This window comes from Prionailurus bengalensis, chromosome D3, assembly GCF_016509475.1.
Source record: "Prionailurus bengalensis isolate Pbe53 chromosome D3, Fcat_Pben_1.1_paternal_pri, whole genome shotgun sequence".
In the NCBI taxonomy this organism is placed as follows: domain Eukaryota; kingdom Metazoa; phylum Chordata; class Mammalia; order Carnivora; family Felidae; genus Prionailurus; species Prionailurus bengalensis.
The window spans coordinates 11,626,115-11,634,285 of NC_057356.1; the positions used below are offsets into that span (position 1 = coordinate 11,626,115).

Genomic DNA, 8,171 nt, shown 5'->3' on the forward strand with positions numbered 1-8,171 from the left:
CAGAAGCCAGCAGTGGCGCCTTGCTGGGGAGTGGGGGGGTTCAGGTGAAGACTTTGCAAAGGACCCCCAAAAGAGACCCCTTTTAGGCCAAGCCTTCTTCCAGCGTCTGTCAAGAGTACTAGGTACCTCCCAGCTCGAGGCTGGTTTGTGGTCTTCGACAAATTAAATATTACTATTTATTACCAGGCATACCCCAATAAAATAAAGAGGCAACCAGGCGATACGGACTATCTCACCAGCCGCTGCACCTATAGGACTTGGAGACGTCACGAGTCACGCAACCGGCCCGCGCGCGCTGTCACGCTCGACTGGGGGGCAGCGGCGGGAGGTTAATTTCTGTCCGTCTTCGCCTATCAGCCCCGGGTCTGAGCAGCCACAAGTCCCAGACGCCTGGGCCGCGGGAATAAATAAAGAAATAAACAAACCCAGCGCTCTCTGGGGGAAATGGGGGTGGCGAACATCAGGCACAAATAGAACCGAGATCGATTTTCTTAGGGAGGGGGAGGGGGGCTCTTGGCGAAGGGAGGTGGGAGCCAATCTCAGCCCACGATTGGGAAGAAATCAAATTGTTCCGAGGTGGAACGAAGTCCCTTGGAGGAGGCACGAGAGTCCTCTTATTATTTAGAAATCATTTTTTTCCGAGGAGGAGCTCTCGGCAAACGAATATCCAGGCGCCGCTCTAGCTGGTTATGTTTGGGACGCGATAACTCAGTGCCTGCTCGCAGACCTGCATACAAGTAATTACCGGGTTATCGCGCAGGGGAAATGAGACCAGGGCGTTGGAGGGAAGAAAGAGGGTCGTCCGAAATGTATCTTACTGAGAAAAAGTCCATTCTGCGGGAGCACCTCCAGCCGGGTCCGGGGACGCAACTCGTCCCAGCGCGGCCCGGCGGCGGCGGGGTGCGAGTAGGTGCAGGGGTCGGGGTAGAGGGGGTGATTTCTGCACAGAAAAAGTACAGCGACCGGGCCTGCAAAGGGTGAGGCGCTCTGTCTTGTTCTGGAATAACGATTATCATTATTCTTGGTCTCCTCAATGGGCATAACCCCTAAGCGCCCCGTGGAGGGATATGCGCTCGAGCTTTCGCGCGCAGCTGGAAACGCGCTGGGTGCAGTTGGGCAACGTACTGCGTAGACGCCCCCGGCGGCGCCGAGCGAAGAGCTAGGCCTGCCCGGGAGCGAGCGAGCGAGCGTCGGGCCTTCCGCGCAAGGGTAAGCTCCCCGCCAAGGGGCCCAGAGGGAAGCGGATGTCGGGATCTGGCCTTGCCCCCAGCTTCGGGGGTTCCATCCCGCGTTTCGCTGGCCCCTAGCCCCCCTGGCTTTCCGAAGCGCGGCCTGTCTCCAGGTCCTGTCCGTCTGGGGCTGGAGCGGCAGCGAAAAGTCAGGAACGCAGCTGACCGAGCGGCCCCGGGAGCTAAGGTCAGGCCCGCGGGGAGAACGGGCAGCGGTTTCCAGCGCTGGACGCGGGCGCCCGGGGCCGGCCGGGCCGCAGACTCTGCTGTATCCAGCCAGCAGGACCCGCGTCTCTCCTCTGGGCCAGGCCGCAGTGACTTCCCCCAGATTCTCTTTCGTTTCCCAGATTACTAGCTATTATCTTTTCCCCAGTCCGAGGCCCTTGGGGGCGAAGCGTTTGCTCCCGGTTGCCCAGAGTGCAAGCCGAAAGAAACCCTTCGCCCGAGGCCTGCGGATGGGTTCCCATTTGATCTCCAGGCTTAGATGGGCCGGAAACGGAGGCCTGGGCCCCGCCGGAGCTGGAAGGAGAAGGCGAAGCTCTGAGCTGGGCGAGAGCTCCTTTCCTTGTGGCTCCCTTCCCCCGCGTTCCCGGCGCGGGTCCCCGCAGCCCCTCGGACGCGCTCGCAAAGGATCCCGCAGCCGCGGCTTCCGGGACCCGCTGTCCCAGACACCGGGGAGGCCCGGAGCGCGGACCGCAAACACTAAAGACCTCCCCCAGTTTTGAGCATCTCCATTCTTTCCCCCGGTCGTTGGGCAGTTAAGTTCCAAAGAGCAGCCGCCCCAAGCAGCCTCCCTTCCCTCTTCGGGAGGATCCGCGCCTTCCTCGACCTGCTCCCAGCACGGTCTCCACCGCCCCCCGCGCCCACCCCGCCAAATGCATTTTCCTCAATTTTGCAAACTTCTGGCCCTGTTTTTAATATCACCGCGGGTAGAGGAGTAGAGGGTCCCACTTAAAAAAAAAAAAAAAAAAAAGCCCGAAACAAAACCAACAAGGGGAGACCGCTGTTGCTCTCTTCTGGCTCCTGCCTCTCTGTTTTAGGAAAGTTGAGTGTTTCTGAAGGAAAGACAGACCACCGTCTCTTTCCTCTCAAAAAAAAATGACCTGGCTTACGAAGACACCATCTTTTCCGCTTTTTTTTTTTCCAACGCGTCCCTGCCTGACTCGGGTCTCGTCTCTACCGGAGTCAAAACAGGAGGGAGAAGAGCAGAGAAGGCTGGGACAATGAGGAAGGATTCCAGCAACGACAGATAACGACAAACCCAAGTTGGGCCGACTCATTTTGCAAAAAAGGCAGTCGGTCTACAGGGGAGAAATTCCCTCGTTTTCTCAGGGGGTCATTTCCCCTCTCGCCTAGTTAAATCTGGCTCTGCTGTATTTTTTCCAGGACCTCGCCGTATCTCCCTTCCCCGTGTTTTAGCCCATTCCTGCCTTTCTTCCCTTCTGACCGGAAGCATCTGGGGAGCATACTGGCTATGGCTATTATTTTAATATCCCATATTCTCCTCCAATATTTTCACCGAGAATTATTACTGCCACCGCTCTTATCCAGGTTGTTCTTCCCTGTGCTTTGGAAACATTCTCCCCCCCACCCGGCCGCTCCCCCAAATTTGGCGGATGAAGCCCCCCACCCCACCCCGTGCAGTCAGCATGTGCCCACAGCCCCAAAAGCCATGGGGGAAATATATACTAAATTCCAGGGCTCTGACCCAGTAAGATAGAGACTCGGGCTAATACCTCCAGGTCTGGCGGGGAGCCTGTCTGCATACCCCCCTCCCTCAACCGGAGGGTGCTGTGGAAACTTGGGAACCCGCTGCTCTCCAGGGCTCTGGAAAGACAAATTTTCTTTGGCAAAGGGAACGGTGTCGTGCTGTCGACAAGGCAGACTATTTTTCTTGTTCCCTCACAAGGGTGGGGGGGGGGGAAAGAAAGCGAGAAAGAAAGGGAAATTAAATCCACACGTGTTAAGCTTGCTCAAAGGGCCGGATTCAAAACCAGAGACGAAACCACGACTCCAGTGCTGGCTGCCCGTGGGCCTCCTTCCAGCCAGCCCGGGCCTCATGGAGCAAGACGTCCACGCCGAGAGGACTCAGTCTGATGTTTCATAAAGCGCTTTCTTTAAGGGGGAAGGGGCATGGTTCCTGTCTACACTGCAGAGGCAGAACTCGGAGCCGCAAAGCAAACAAAGGAGATAGTAGTTGGGACCCTAACACCCCCCCACACACACACCCCTTTAAGAAAGTTCAGCTAGATACCTCCTAGTCAAGCCAGTGATTCAGGCAACATTGACTTTAGAGCCAAAATGAGCCAGGCCAGTGATTTTGGAAATCCCTGAGGTCTGACCCGGCTTTCAGACTTGGACCTACCTGGGTCAAGAGAACCTAAACTGTTGTTTTACTGACCCTGGAACAGCCAGTTTGATCATCTGCATGGCGACACCTCACATGCCTTGCTTCTCTCTTTGGCCGAGAAACTTGCCAGGGCAGCGGCCACAGGCCCCAGCCCCGGGAGGAGCTCGGCACCCGGTGCAGGGGAGGTGGGGGTGAAGGACAGAGCGGCCACGCCGCCGGGGAGCTTCGAGTGAAAACTCTAGTAATGACCTTGAGGAGGTGAAGGGACGCGTGTGGGGGTGCGGGGTGACAAGGGGGGGCCAGACCCCAAACTGGAAGGATCCGTCACCAAAACGATTGCTTGGTCAAGACCTCTAATTTTTCTTCCCTTTCAGCCCCGGGCCTTGAGCGCCGCAGCGGGTCCCCCCTGGCCTCCTGGTGCTGGGTTTCTGGTCTTTGGGGGCAGCCTCGACAGAAGGATCCGGAAGCAGGGGCCTCCAGACGCCTAGCTGCTGCCGCGCCATCACACCCGGAAAACCCTGGGGTGAAACTGACCACGGCTTGTCGTGGGGTGCAACAGACAGAGGTTGGTGGCAAAGAAAAGTTCCTGGCGACCATTTGGCGGGGTGGGCTTGTCTTCCTGGTCGCCATGGCGACCCAGGAGTCCCGTCCAACACACTCTCAACAATGGGGCATCTGCAGGACCATCGGGACGTTCCGAGGTCTTCGAGGTTCTTCTCCCACCCATCACTCTGGGGCTCTTGGCTTTCCGGAGCCTCCTCCACAGATTCAACACGGCAGGGATTGAAAAACCACCCCCTTTTGGAAACGGAGGAGAAAATCGAGATTTAGTGCCGTCTCTGCGGGTGGGCTCAGGTCTGGAGCAAAAGCCCCCACTTGGAGTTGACGACCGTGACCTCCGAGGGGCGCGTACAGGGATGCTTTCGCCCAAGCCCGCAACCCCAGATTTTCAGCCAGCGGCCTGGGACCGGGTCAGCGACCAGGAGTGCTGAGTCTCTGTCTCTTCACATATACCGTTCACCCCGATCTCTGCTTTCGAGGCTCCCCGCATACATGCACACCACCCTTTCGCCTGCCTGGATTAACGTCTCAGTGGAAGGAGGAAAGTCAGGAACTAGAAATTTGTGGCTTTCGTGTGGGCAAGGCCTTACTGAGAGAAAGAATACATTATACTCCTTTTAGAGGGAACATTTTCCATTGTGGGTGTAATATAAACAACATTAAAATAGCACGTTGGCCTGCATTGCTTTCTGCTTGAACCTGCAGCGGGAAATACCCATCTTTCTTCTGGGGGTGGGCAGTGCACGATACAGGCGACTTTTCCGGCTCCATTTTTTCAGGCAGCAAGCTCCGAGAAAGATCCAGGGCACTGACCGGCTTGGAGGCCATGGAGGGAGCTAGAGGGAGAGAGAAGGCCTCAAGGAGAAGCACTACAGGCCTGTGGGGGGGGGTGGGGCGGGCTGAGACCTAGGGCCGTGGGTTTGGGTCTCCGTGACTCCTCCTCTGGGGTCCTCCCTTCTTGATTCGCTCTCTGCAGGGGACGCCACCCGTCTCCAGGCTGGTCAGGAAAGACAAAACTTAACTCCTGTCTCTCAGCTTCCACGGGGGGCATCTAATGTCCCCCAAAGCTCCTGGCTGGCTCGTCAGTGCCCCCATCCGCCCCTTTCCAGGCTGAGCCCCAGGTGGCTGCCTCTCTTTCCTCTCCAGCATCTTGTGTTAATATTTTCAGAAAAGTCCTGCTCGAGTTCCCCCCACCCCGCCCCTGTCCCGTAGCCACGATGAGAAAAATGTGGGTATTTGAGGCTCAAAAATCTAGCATTTGAGGTGTTGACAGTAGCTAACATTTACAGCAGGCCAGGAGCTGTCGTAAGGTGGTTTCACTCACACATTATCTCTAAAAAGCTCAGTCAGGAGGTGACTTCTGGGGGTCTGGCCACAGCGTCCCTCTGGTGGGATTTGAACCCAGGCAGTGTGACTCCAGAAGCCGGGAGCAACTCTCTTACGAGACAGGGGGAAGGGAGGAGGCCCGTTACGTTGTGGGAGCATTTTGACGCATCTGAAAACACATTCAGTCAAACTAAGGCGGCTGCGGAAGGCTTAGCCTTTGGGGTAATGGCTCTGATCTCCGGCACGTCTCCACCCTCTCTCCTCCCTCCCTCGGAGGAAGCAGAAGAGGGTCTGTGTGGGCATCAGACCCAGATTCCCCAGAACTGAGCAGGGTGGAAGAGAGAGCACGTAGAGGTGCGGACAGTCTCCTCCTTAAACCTCAGCGTTCTGTCCTCCGTCCTGTTCTGTCCCCAGACCGTGGCCCCGTAGCCTCAAGCCAGGACCCACTGGAGGGAAATAGGGGTGCGCGGGATATGGGGGAGTGGGGAGGGGAAGCGATGAGCACGACTCCGTTTAAAAGAAAAAAACACGAAAACGAAGAATTAGGTTCAGAGAGGGTGAAGGCTCGCTCGGGTCACACAGCCTTTGCCGAAATGCACTCAGCTCCTCGCCAGTGTCTAGGCTCTGTGCTTTCAGCTGGAGCCCGAAAGGGAACCCCAGTCGCTTCCCCAGTGCACACGAAGCGGCGCCCGCGAGTGTGGGGCGGCCAAGGGCGCCCCTCGAAGGCAAGGGCGCGGGGACTGCAGGTGCCTGGGTTCCCCTCCCAGACGCTCAGCCCTCCCTTCCCTCTATGCGTCTTCCCCGCTGCCCCTCTGGGCGTCCACAGAGTCCCGCACCTCCGGGGTCCCACCGGCGGGTCTCAGGAAGGTCCCAAGCCCTTTCAGGGGCTCCAGATCCCAGACCCCGAGACCTGATGTCGGTCCTGAGGCCTCCCCAGAGGTGGCCTTTCGCTTTTCCTTCTGCCACCTGCTTGCCCCTGTGCCCACTCCTCCCAGGCAAGCCCCTGGTGCAGCGCTGGCTGCCCCAAGTTAGGAAGGGAAGGACTTCTCTAGAAGGTAGGGACTCGGAGAGCCAAAGCCTGAGAGGAGCGCCCCAAAGGGAGGCTCGAGGGGTCCCCACTCTCCAGCTGTCACTCTTCAGTTTCCTCCACCTGGCACCTGCCGGCCCCTTGGCCGTCCAGGGACTGAGTCTTCCCGCCCCCCTGCACAATTTGCTGTCTGGGAGATTGCCACCTCTCCAGACCCCGCTGTCTCCCCCACCCCAGGATGCCGGCAGACAGACTGGGTCGTTCCCAGTTCCTCCCAGACCACTCTGGAGGCCAGGTCCTCGCCACCGACAGCTTTCCCAGGGGCCCCATTTGCGGTGCATCTTGGTGAGTGCCCAGGACCCAGGAGTGAGGGCCTGACCCCAGAGCACCTGAATCTGAGCACCGGCCAGGACAGCCAGGACCCAGGACGGATCCTCCTGAATTCCGGACCCCCTTCCCAGGCTCCACCTCCTGGAGCAAAGCTGGAGGTTCGGGGGTCCACCTGGAGGCACGGGCTGCGTGTCTCCCTCCGTGTGACTGAATAGGACGTCACCCTCCAGTCCCTCTGCACGACCGTGTGTCACTTGAGGGGAAAGCGTGTGTATCTCTCTGCTGTTGTGTCAAACATCACGACGGGTCAAGTGGTGTCCTGGGCCCATAACCCAGGCGACGTTCAGCTCCCCTCCATTTTTATTGACCACTTTTATGATTATTATTTTTACCAACAGCTCTAAGTGGAGGCCTGCGGGCCTGGGCCCCCTGGAAGGCAGCTGAAGTTCCGCCATTCAGCCAGGAGGCCAGAGGGGCCCCGGCCACAAGGTGGCTGGGCCACCAGAGTCTATATTTGGAAGCAAATCCCACAGGCGTTTCCTGGGAACCGGGCATAGCCCTGCGGACACCGGGGCGGACTGGAAGGGTGGCAGGGTGGCTTGCCCAAACCCTCCCGGGCCTGGGGGCCTGGGGACCTGGGGTGGGAGCACAGCGCTCACCCGGGCTGCTGAGCCAGGCCTTCTAACGGCCCCATCCCCCTCCAGCCCTAAACGTAGTTTCTGGCCCTAAAAGCCACTTCTGCTCCATGGTGCCCGGGGTGGGGGGGGGGGGATTCAGCTTTCCCCCCCGCCCCGAGCCCAGTGGCCTGGCCCCTCAGTGATGCCACTCACTGGCAGGGTATGCCGTCTTCAAGAGGTCACGCGTAAAGTGTCCCAGGCCCGGCCACTTGGGAGTCACTCACAACACACACACACACACACACACACACACACACACGGCCTTGCACGGCCAGTTACTGCGGGTACAGGTAAGGCCGTTCCCTCCCTCGCACACACACCCACACGATCACGGCGGGCAGAGCCAACCGCCTCGCACCTGGGGCCAGCGACGGTCGCACACATGGCCCTCGTCATATCTGCCATCACACATTCATGTGCACATCCTCACCGGTTCCATCTCACACGCGCACACACACACACACACACACGCCTGTTCCGTCACACGGGCCCAGTCTCCCGCTCGTTGCCACGCACACACACACGCTCGTGGTCGGTCACCCGCCACCCCCCGCGAGCGCACGTCTGCCCCTGCGCGGACGTGAACTCAGCCGCACGTAGGACGGCAAACGGGGCCCACGGTCGCGCCCAGAAAGCCACACGCGCGATGGCAGTCCTTCCCCCCTGAGTCA

General features: G+C 59.0%; 1 long non-coding RNA gene across 1 annotated transcript; it reads left to right on the forward strand.

Annotated features, from left to right (window-relative positions):
* Positions 1–17: 17 nt before the first annotated feature.
* On the forward strand, positions 18–4,810 carry LOC122470261. Its single transcript, XR_006293874.1, has 2 exons — positions 18–1,209; positions 3,954–4,810. It is a non-coding gene; the product is annotated as an uncharacterized LOC122470261 (long non-coding RNA).
* The last annotated feature ends 3,361 nt before the right edge of the window (positions 4,811–8,171 follow it).